Here is an 11527-nt window from a genome sequence, read left to right on the forward strand (position 1 = left end):
TGACAGCCCTTTAGATATTGGTAGATGGCTATCCTCTGAGTCTCCTGTTTTCCAGGCTAAACATATCCAACTCCTTCAACTGTTCCCCATAAGGCTTGGTTTCCAGACCCTTGATCATCTTGGTTGTTCTCCTCTGCACATGTTCCAGTTCGTCAATATCCTGTGATGCCCTGTGATGCCCTGAACTAGACACAATATTCCAGGTGACCAAGGTAGAATAGAGCAGTATTATGACTTCTCTTGATCTGGACACTATTCTTCTGTTGATGCAGCCTTAGCATTTTTGGGATGTTGCTGTACCACATTGTTCACTAATGATATCAGCCCTCAGTTAATTTTCCTGCTCGGCAGGGGGTTGGACTGGATGGCCCTTGTGGTCTCTTCCAACTCTACGATTCTATGATTCTAACTCATTGTGTGAACATACCCCATAGGAAAATACCATATTTTCCAGTGTACTGTATAAGATGAAGTTGTTTTGTTATGAAAAAAGCTTTAACATTGTGGGTCATCTTATGCACGGATAGTGCAGAGGAGCGATGGGCCATTGGTGGCAACCACGAGCAGGAGATTGTCATAAATGATTGGGTGGGTGATTATTGCCTACTGCAAGGCCTGCTTGCAATTGGCTGCTGCAGCAATTGGGTGGACAATTGGTGGCTGCTGGTGGCGAGTGGGCAGACAATAGGTCGCTTTGTCGAGGCATGGGTATGACAGTGGTGGTCAGGCAGGTGAGCAATTGCAACCCCCCCCTCCCAAATTCCTGAATCTGGAGTCCCAAAAAATAGGGGTCATCTTATACATGGGGGCATGTTCTACAAAGAAAAATATGGTACCATGTGTGCGCTGATGTTGGATGGTGTGAATATGTTTTCACTGTCACACATGACTAATTTGTAACAGTTCATTCACAAGGGCAACAAATGAAGGGTATTGGAGGAGGAGAGGACTATCATTACATATCTTTAGGTACTGGGTAAAACATTTATAACCAGGCCTTTTGCTGATTAACATTCTAAAGCATTTAAAATGTGGGAGGGTTGGGTTATTGGTTTGTTTCTCTTTTCTTTTGTATTTTGTGGTATCGTTTTGTATTTTTATGATGTGAACTGTCCAGTGATCTTCAGATGAAGAGTGGTATACAAATTTAATTAATAATAATCAAGATAATGATATTCATATCCAGCCTCTTCTAATTTACTACACACACTATATATATATACAGTATATATATATATATATATATATATATATATATATATATATATATATAGTGCCACTTCACTGCTCTATAAAAAGCTTCTTGGGAAAGTATTAACAGATGGCCTCTTACTCTCTGAGACTGTTAGCGGCACATCCAGATGGCAACCTGGAAAAAAAGAAAAATCAACTTAGATTTCTGAAAGTGGAGGAAAATGTGACAAATATGTTTGCTGTGAAAATGCATGTGCATTCAATGTGGAAGTAAGGATCAAATATCCCCTGGGTAAAAGGTGTCTTTCCTCTCAATACAGGCTTTGTTTCACACAAAGTAGAAACAAAGCTTTGACTCAGACCAACACGGCTACCTACCTGTAACAAGGTAGAAGAGTTCCTTATACTGTATGTTGGAAGGCTTGAATCCAGAATAGAGAAGTGGCTGTCTCTTCCTATCTGAGGTTGTCTGTTTCTGTAAAATTTGTGAGGCAGGCTTTCCCCTGCTTCCTGTCACTTTCCTCCACCTTTGGGTTGCATTTGTCAGCTCGGCAGGGAGGAAGATGGGGACAAAACTAGAATCAGTTGGCTGCATCTGGTTTTCCTGTAATAGAATCATAGGACTGTAGAATTTGAAGGGACCATTTGGGTCACCTAGTCCAACCCTCTACAATACAGAAAACCTTTTGCCCAACATGGGGTTTGAACCCATGGCTCTGAGATTGAGTCTCATGCTCTATTGACTGAGCTACAATCAAAACTCGGTTGTCAAACGTAATCTATTCTGGAAGACCGTTCAACTTCCAAAACATTCGACAACCGAGGCACAGCTTCCGATTGGTTGCAAAAGCTTCTTGCACTCAAGTGGAAGCCGGGTCAGGTGTTCAGGTTCCGAAAAGTGTTTGGAAACTGGAGCATTTACTTCCAGGTTTTCGGTGTTTGGGAGCCGAAACATACAATAATGGAGGCATTCGGAAACCGAGGGTTTACTGTATCAGCCATAATCTGCCATTGACCCCATTTCCACCTAGTGTTGACCTCCTGGCTTTTGGTCTTACTAGTCCCACCAGCCACCAGTAGCTGGAGGTGTGAAAGGTTGTGACACAGGAGAGGATCTTACAGTGACTGTGCCTGGACAGCATAACTTCCTAACTCAGGTCAGTTTAGCTCCTTCTCTTCTTTCACCATCAGGCCAAAGCATTCCACATTCATTGAAGTTCGTTTGACTTTCTGAGCTGAAAGGTTTTTCTGAACAAACTTTTTTTTTTCATCAAAGGTATCAGACTGTGGCATTTCTCTTATTTGTTTTGTTTTGTTACATGTTTCCTTTTAATTAAGAGAAAGCCTTGTAAACTGCCTTAAGGGTTGCTTTGACAATGGGTGGGAGGAATAAAAATATTCTAAACAAGCAAACAAATAAACAAGGCATTGGGAAATCCAGCTGAACATGTTTTCTCAGAGAATGCTTGAAATGGTGCAAGTTGCAACTGCGGTAGGTGACAGTTATCTATATATATAAAAATGTAGGCATTGCACGCGCGGATGTAACAGCCTTTCACCATAACTGCTGAACCAAATTGCATCAAATTAGGACAAAGCGTACCTTGCCCTTCAGGGAGGGATCTAGCATAAAAAAAATTATCAAAAACCACACCTTTCACACCTAAAATAATGATTAAACACAAAAAGTGCCGCCCAAATTAGACATCACCAGCAGAACGTCTGAAGACTCCAACATCATCCAATAGAAAGAAAGAAAGAAAGAAAGTCTCTGAAAGAAAGAAAGAAAGAAAGAAAGAAAGAAAGAAAGAAAGAAAGAAAGAAAGAAAGAAAGTCTCTGAGGGCAGGGTGACGTCACACACACCCAACATGCTATAATCACCGAAACGGCCATTACCCCTCAAAGCCAGACGACGGGAGATACGGAGAGTCCAAAAAACGCCGCAAACACCCCACTAGCCAACCCACACCCCTGTCGCCGCCACCAAAAACCAGACCTCCACCACAAACACCCCACTAAACACCCCAGACCTCAAGGCACAGTGGGCTGCCTGCAGGCCTGACCCCCTTAGGGGCACACCCCAGGCATTCGCCCCAGGCAACAATAACATACGCTCTACTGCTGGCATAAATTAATACAGATACAACTAAAAACACACGGCAAATATAAATATTTTTTCCAAAAAAGGCCCCCAGAAAACAATTAAGTACTGTAACCCAATAGAAACTGCACTGGAAACATTTAAAACTATTTAAAAGCAGACAAAAGAAAAGGTGAGGGAAGTGCAGCACAAGACTCTGCCACAATAGCCAGTCAGTGGGCAAAGACCTGCTAGAAGAAAAACATTTTGCCTGCCAGGAAAAGGAAAGCAGAAAAGCGGCCAGCCTAGCCTTCCACAGAATATACATTTAATGCAAGATTCACATTGATTATACATTGTTGTACACATCATTAGATTGAACTACATCACAAAATTCAGAGTAGCGCAACCTTTGAAGGAGGGCTGTATTTTGGTTTATGTGTGGTTTTGGGAAGTGCAAATTAGGAAGGTTTGCATCAAAATGCGAAGTGATTTTTTTAAATAAAGAAAATCTTCATTTATAGTTATGACAGATGTTTGAATAACTGTCATTCCTCTAGTACTTGCTTCCAGAGCTATTACATAACTGTGATGTTGCATAGCTCAAGTTCTTTGTTAGCAAAATGTTGGTAAAAATGAGCAATTTTTACTGATCGGGAAATGTGTGAATGCTTTCTGATCTGATAGATAACACAGGCCCCTCTCTGTCCTAAACGGTCTATTTATCAGTGTCTTAATTCCAGCATTTCATTATTCAACCCTGAAACACGGGTACACAAAATTGTGCTTGCCATTTTTTAAGAAGAAACCCATAAAAATGCAAAGGAGAAAGCTGTCGTCTTGCAGCCAAAGGGAGGAAAAATATTTCCACAAAGAGCTATTTGTTGTTTACACCATCAAATATTTATAATGATGCCAGATGTATGAAAATTATTACAGGGAGAGTTCCCCTCTTTGCCTTCTTGCTGGCCTGGTGCCAATTTTCACAGGCTGTAAACTATAATAATATCATTCTAGAGAGATAGCATAATAACAGGAGTAAGGGACAGTCTCCAGCTATTCCACTTGACAAACAAACACTCTTCTATGTAATAGAAGAATCCCACTGTTAGGCACACAGTCCAATCCTACATGATGTAACTCAGAAGCAAGTCCTACTGAGTTTATAAAAACTTACACTCAGGTGGGTTAGGCCCACTCTTAACTGGCCACACAAAGCATAGAATCCTAAATGGGGTGGGTGTATGTACTTTCCGTGTGCTGTTTCCGTGGGCGTTTCCGTGTGCTGCTCTGGTTCGCCAGAAGTGGCTTTGTCATGCTGGCCACATGACCTGGAAGCTGTATGCCAGCTCCCTCGGCCAATAACGTGAGATGAACGCCACAACCCCAGAGTCGGTCACGACCGGACCTAATGGTCAGGGGTCCCTTTACCTTTACCTTATGTACTGAAGGGAGGGCTGCAGTTCACAATATATTCTGTTTACCCCTCTTGATATGAACCTAACTAGCGCCTTAGATCTCGATTTGAGGCCCTTCTTCACATGCCCCCTCCATTAAATGTCCGGAGGGTGGTCTTTTTTGCAGTGGCTCCCCATTTGTGGGATGCTCTTCCCAGGGAGGCTCACCTAGCACCTTTGTTACATATCTTTAGGTGTCAGGAGAAAATGTTTCTATATAGCCTTTGGCTGACTAAACATTCTGTGATGTTGGTGGGATGGGGGTTATTGGTTTGTTTCTTTTTTTAGCGTGTATTTTAAGTCTTCATTTTGTATTTTTATGTTGTGAACTGCCCTGTGATCTTTAGATGAAGGGCACTATGCAAATTTATTTAATAAAGATAATATCAATCTGAGTCCCTCTCCTGGGGCCCTCCTTTGATGGAGGCTCAGAGGGTGACAAAAAGGGAAAGGGTCCGGGGAAGGGAAGGGTGGGGGGGCCTTCGCTTCCTCTGAGGTCTCAATGGATGCAGATGCATCTCTCCACATGGGGGGTAGCCGAATTGTATCTGGAGAGGGCCAAAGACATGAAGACCTAGCTGGGGATCTTCCAAAGGCGGAACAAATCTCCTGGAGCCCCTCCAGCCAGCAAGGCGGACAAAGCCCTCACGTCCCTCAAGCCATCTCCTGAAGAAGCTCTCAAGTGGGGAGAGGCCCTGGAAAAATTGCTTCAGCATAAATATGGTCTGGCCGCCTTCCATGCCTTCCTGCACACTGAATTCAGTGAGGAGAACCTGGAGTTATGGCAGGCATGTGAAGACTACAATAAGATCAAGTCCCAGTCTAAGATGGTTTCCAAAGCCAAGAAGATCTATGCAGAAAGTGCATTATCTAATCAAAGATAATGCGGGTTGCGGAAGGGATGTAGAAATCCTCCTGGTTTGGGTGGGTGCTGGGGATCTGCAAGACAGTGTGCTTAGGGGGCGTGCATGAATGAATGTGTAATTCTGATTGGCTAATGGGCCCTCTATTTATTCCTGGCATCGTTTGAATTTGGTCACTCGTGCTGGTTTTGAATCTCCCTCCCACCCGCCGCTTATTTTAAGGTGTTAGCCTGACATTGCTTTGCCTTTCTAGGGGTTGCCTGTATTCAGGGGCCCAGTAGGAATTTTGCCATCTGGCTGATTGGCCTTGCCATTTGGTTTTTGCCTACTGCTAAGCAAATCGTCACAACTTGTTAGGTTGGTGGTTAGGCTTTTGGTTAATTAATTTGTTGGAGGAGGGGTGTGGCATCTACATGCCAACCCTCTTCTTAACATTGCTCCATATAGAAGTATTCCGTTAAAGGAATCCTGGGGCTTTGTCTCTCGTCCTTACATCCCTGCTAAATGGCGGGGCTGGGGGGGCCTCTTTACAGAGACTGAGCCTTGGGGAACACTCATGGACAAGAGGGGGGAATGTCTGGGCACAGCTACCTCCTCTCCCATTGGGTGTTTACTTGACTTCCCTTTACACGTGGGAAAGTCAGAGCTGGTCCTGTCCAAATTGAACAGATGGTGATGGTCCTGACCCAAGTGGTCAGATGGAAATGGTCCTGCCCCTACGGGCAGATGGAAATTGGTCCCGTCCCAAAGCGGGGGACAGATGGTTTAACCAAAAGCCTAAGCCAACACTGAACTAAATAATTGTAATTAAATAAAGTTGTGGCCAAAATAATGCCAAAAACCCAAACCAAAATTAAGTGTCCTGGTGTGAGTTATTTGGGGGGATTTCGGGCATCCTCGTCACGCAATATAGTGCAACCCAGTCCTGCAAAGAAGTTAACCTGGACTCCTACACCCAGGAGCATACCAAGGACAAGAAATGCTCAGGCAGCCCTTGACTGCTTCCAGCTGTCATCTGTTCCCCTAGGCTTTTTATTGAAATCATCTAGCTGGATGCTCAACAGGTTGTGTCCATGACCACTGCACAACTTCCTGTTCGGTGTTTTTTATTACTTCAGGTGCAATATTATTAATATTATTGTTACTGATTTTGTTTATGTGCCTCTTCTCTCGCCGCCGCTGCCCACCTCCACCATCATCTGGAACTTTGCAGTGGAGCAAATGTGCCTAAATTCTGAGTGTGTCCAGCATCTCTGACGATGCTGATGACTGATGACATCTGCTGTACCTGCAGGTAGCTGAGAGATCTGTAAGAAGAGGGCTGAGGGCAGACTGTGGCCACTGCAGTCAACACAGAGAGATGAAAGAGAGCTGTGTGAACGGGATGCTGACTGTGCTGATTGGGCCGCCATAGGGGAGAGTGTGCCTGTATGTGTGTCTACATGTGCACTCGCCACAAGGCCCCTGCTTGCTCATGCTTTTTTCCAGGAAGTTGTGACTGCCTCCTCTCTGGAGGAATCTGGTGGGCGGACGCTTGGCCAAGGGCCTGGTTTACAATTCAAGTCCATCTCTGCAGTGATATTGACTGATGCAGCAAATGTGTTGTTTATTTTCTGGGGAAATGCAATGTGAGCAATTGCAATAAGATCCATGTATACAAATTTACCACCTTGTATGATGGAGTTAAATCAAGCATGCTATTCGTGCATATGAAAGTTGAAGGGTGGGTTTCATAAGCAGTAAAGGCATCAAAAAGATGAACAAATAAAGGGGTACCAAAGATATACCTCACCTGGGGCATCCTTTTGTTTAGGGCTGGACACATCTGATAATACCCCAGGTATCAAGCTGTATTCAGTATGAAGATATAAGCAAAGAACATCTACCATCAAGAAATACATCTGCTACCAACTTAAAGTAGCCTAGCTAAAGAATACAAGGGCTCTGGGACAGATGACAACACTGGGATGAATGACAAACAATTGTAGGGGTCCTTTGTTTCAGGCCAAAGGTTGCATTCACCTCCGGACAACTTTCTGAAGGTCATGTGCTAGAAAGTGGGCAGGTCCGGAGGCAAAGTAAGACAGGTGCTGAATGTAAATTCTAACTTTGTACAGTAGGCTGATGTCTACACACATTCACACAACCCCTTTCTATCCTCCATCCAGGGGAGCAAGGGACATTATCAGAGTTCAAAGGCACATTCCAGATTGAGAAAAAAACACCTGCAGTGCAGAGCAGAGCTGGTGGGTGCTGAGGCCTGGGGAGAATTCCAGGGGCCAGGTGTGACAAATTGAAGCACTTTTGAAATGTTTATTCCTGCCCGGCTGGCAAAGAGTTAACCCACCTCCAGCCTGACGGACATAGAACTCTGATGGGGGCGGGACTGTGCCCGGTTTGAAAGGAGGGAGTGTCGGTTTGGTCAGTTAGGAGGGAGAGGGAGGAAGGTGTGGTGTGATGTTATGTGGTGGCTTATATGAAGACAGTTAAGAGGCTAGGAAAACTTAAAGTTAAATGTTTGACTGAGTTTATTTTGTACAACTGGAACAAAGCTAATTAATAAATGACACGTTAAAGAATCACTTATGTTTTTAACACAATAAAACTTCATCTCTGTTTTTGCCAACAAGAGGTCCGTTTGTATTTTTCCAGCGAGGTACCAGGACTCACAGCCGTGGTGACTCAAGAGAGGGCCAAACTCACCTCAGGCAGGGAGGTGGTGGTTTGTGTCCTGAAGTTACACGGAGGAGGCTTAGAAGGGTAACCTGAGGTGCCAAGAAGTTGCCAGAGTGCCTAGGGCAAACTTCTACAGTGGGGGAATCCAACTGAGGGAGACCCTTTACAGGAGGCAAGAGGTTATTCCTGGGGGACAGCCTAGAGTTTCTTAAGGTACCAGGCCACGTAGGCTGGAAGGCTCTCCTTACTTAGAAACCCATCAGTAAAAGGGGTTGATTTTTGAGGCGGCAGGAGCAGAGGGTGGGTGTTTTCCCCTCTGGATTCCTGTGTCGCAGTGATAGTAGGAGAGAGTGGGACACGGGTCGTCACATTTTTGGTGGCAGCGTCGTGATCGAAATTAAAAGCTCACGCGCCTAGTTTGGTTTGAGTCTGTCAGGATTTTCCTGTGAGGAAAATGACTCACGTAAGAAAACCCAGAGAGGCAAAAGGAGATGAAAGAACGGAAGGGGCTGAGGGAAGCCCAGGTTCTGAGGTAGAACTGATGAAACTACGAATTGAGATGGCCCGAATTGAAGCTGAGAGGGAAAAGATAGCAGCTGAAAGTGAGAGGGAAAAAGCCAGAATTGAAAGTGAGAGAGAGAGAGCTAGGATTGAAGCTGAAAGTGAGAGGGAAAAAGCCAGAATTGAAAGTGAGAGGGAAAAAGCCAGAATTGAAAGTGAGAGAGAAAAAGCCAGAATTGAAAGTGAGAGAGAAAAAGCCAGAATTGAAAGTGAGAGAGAAAAAGCCAGAATTGAAGCTGAGAGGGAAAAGATAGCATCTGAAAGTGAGAGGGAAAAAGCTAGAATTGAAGCTGAGGAGAGAATGCAGTCAGAGAGGATAAGGGCACAATTAGAACAGGACAGAATGAAGCTTGAAGAGATACGTTTGCGATCAGAATTAACTAGTAGCCCAGTTAATAATGATAATATCGCAATTAATTTAAAAAGGTTCCCCAAATTTGGAAAAGACGATAATGTCGAATCGTTTCTATTTACCTTCGAACGCGTTTGTGTGGAATTTCAAATACCTGAGGAGAACTGGATGCTTTATTTAAGACCTCAAATTTGTGGGATACTAAGTGAAATTTATGCTGACCTGAGGGAAGAAGAGCTGTCAAGTTACCAAGTATTTAAGCAAAGGGTCAGGGTTCGATGTGGACTCACGGCTGAACAAAGCAGAAAGGCTTTTCGTGAGGCAAAAAAGGAACATAAAGAGACTTATGCCCAACTAGCTAGCCGCTTAGATAAATTACTTGACAGATGGATTCAAGGGAGTGGAGTGAAGGACTTTGATGAGTTAAAACAATTAATTTGTTTAGAACAATTTTTTAAGCAAATCCCTAGCAATTTACGTTGGTTCTTGAGGGATAAAAAACTGAAAACTGTGGCACAGGTTGCTGAGGTCTTAGACGAACTACAAGGAGATTTCAATGAAGTAGCATTCCCAAAACACTCACAGAAGGGTAATCCATGGAGAAACAGAGAAAATAAAGACAGGCAAGAAAATTTTCCTGTCAGGGAATCAGTTTCTGACAAGACAGGTTCTAAGAAAATCACTTGTTTTTTCTGTAATCGTGAGGGCCATGTACGTGCCAGGTGCCCCCTGCTGGTTAAGTCGCAAACTACACCTACTGCAGCTAAACAAGTAAAACTGGTAATGCAGTCACAGGAAAATAGCTCGCCTCAGACAGAAGGTTCAGAGAAAGCAGACAGTCCAGCTGAGACTACTTCTAAGGTCTTGCAGGTCTGGAGGGCTGAGCAGGAGTGCAACCAAGATTACATGGAGCCAATTGAATTAAATGGTCAGTCTTTTTTAGGTTTGAGGGACACAGGAGCAGAAGTCTCACTGGTCAAATCACAATTTGTTCCAAAGGAGCAGTACCTCAAGGGTCAGTCCTATAGTTTAAAAGGCATATGGGGCCCACATTTTGAAGTACCATTAGCTGAAGTTGATATTACCTACAAAGGATTTTGTGGCAAATGGAGAGTAGGAATCCTAAATGAATTGGAGGTACCCTTTTTAATAGGGAATGACCTAGCTAGTCAGAAGCACCGTATTCAAGTGATAACTAGGTCACAGTCTCAAGTCACTGAGAGTAATCCTCCTGCAGTTATAGAGTCACCCATAGAGCCTGGTGAGGATGAAGGGCTGATTAGCGTGCCAGTGGTCCAGGAGCACGGTGCCCAATTCTTGAGGGATCAAAAAGAGGATGAAACTATAAGAGAGCTGTGGGGTAAAGCACAAAGTCCTACTGCCGAAGTAACTGTGGAGAACCCCTGCTTATTTACCACCATTGAGGGAAGACTGTATAGAATTTCTAGGAGGAGGAAAACTGCTGCTGTTTGGGAAAGGAAGAAACAGTTAGTGTTGCCAAGAGCTTACCGGTTGCAAGTGCTACAAATGGCACACGACGCACCCTCAGCAGCGCATCTAGGCATTAGAAAGACTAGTGATAGAATCCAAGCAAGATTTTACTGGCCTGGGATGGGCAAAGACATCAAAGAGTATTGCAAGTCCTGTGTGATCTGCCAAAAAGCAGGCAAAAGAGCGGACAAAACGCGAGGCTTGTTACAGTCTATTCCCGTAATTACTGAGCCCTTTTCCAGAGTAGGAGTGGACATCCTCGGGCCTATCTCCAGAGTTACAAAAAGGGGGAATAAGTTTATTTTATGCCTCGTGGATTATGCTACGCGCTATCCAGAAGCAATACCTCTAAAGGACATTGACTCAAAGACTGTAGCAAAAGCCCTCATGTCGGTGTTCCTAAGGCTGGGATTCCCCAAAGAAATTATAACAGATTTAGGGACATCCTTCACGTCCAAGACCATGGAAGAGCTTTTAACTCTTTGTGGGATTAAGCATGTTAAAACTACGGCTTATCATCCACAGTCGAATGGCTTGACGGAGAAATTTAATTCGACCCTGAGCCGGATGCTAAAAACCTATTCCATCAATCATCCTAACGACTGGGATGAGAGGCTGCAACACTTCCTATTTGGTTATCGCAAAGTGCCGCAGGAGAGCACAGGGTTCAGTCCTTTTGAACTCCTATTTGGACGACAGCCACGAGGACCCCTAGACTTGATGAAAGCAGCGTGGTCAGGGGAGGAGCAGATCGACAGCCCTGATGTTGTGACGTATCTACAGGAGCTGCAGAGCGACCTTCAAGAGCTACGGGAGCAAGCTGCTCACAACTTGCAGCAGGCACAGCGTCGA

At 44.3% G+C, this 11527-nt stretch overlaps 1 pseudogene; it reads left to right on the plus strand.

Moving 5' to 3' along the window:
* Window positions 1-5295: 5295 nt before the first annotated feature.
* Window positions 5296-6593, plus strand: LOC118084266 (regulator of G protein signaling 3 pseudogene; annotated as a pseudogene).
* The last annotated feature ends 4934 nt before the right edge of the window (window positions 6594-11527 follow it).

The sequence above is a fragment of the Zootoca vivipara genome, chromosome Z2 (assembly GCF_965207765.1).
Source record: "Zootoca vivipara chromosome Z2, rZooViv2.hap1.1, whole genome shotgun sequence".
NCBI classification, from domain to species: domain Eukaryota; kingdom Metazoa; phylum Chordata; class Lepidosauria; order Squamata; family Lacertidae; genus Zootoca; species Zootoca vivipara.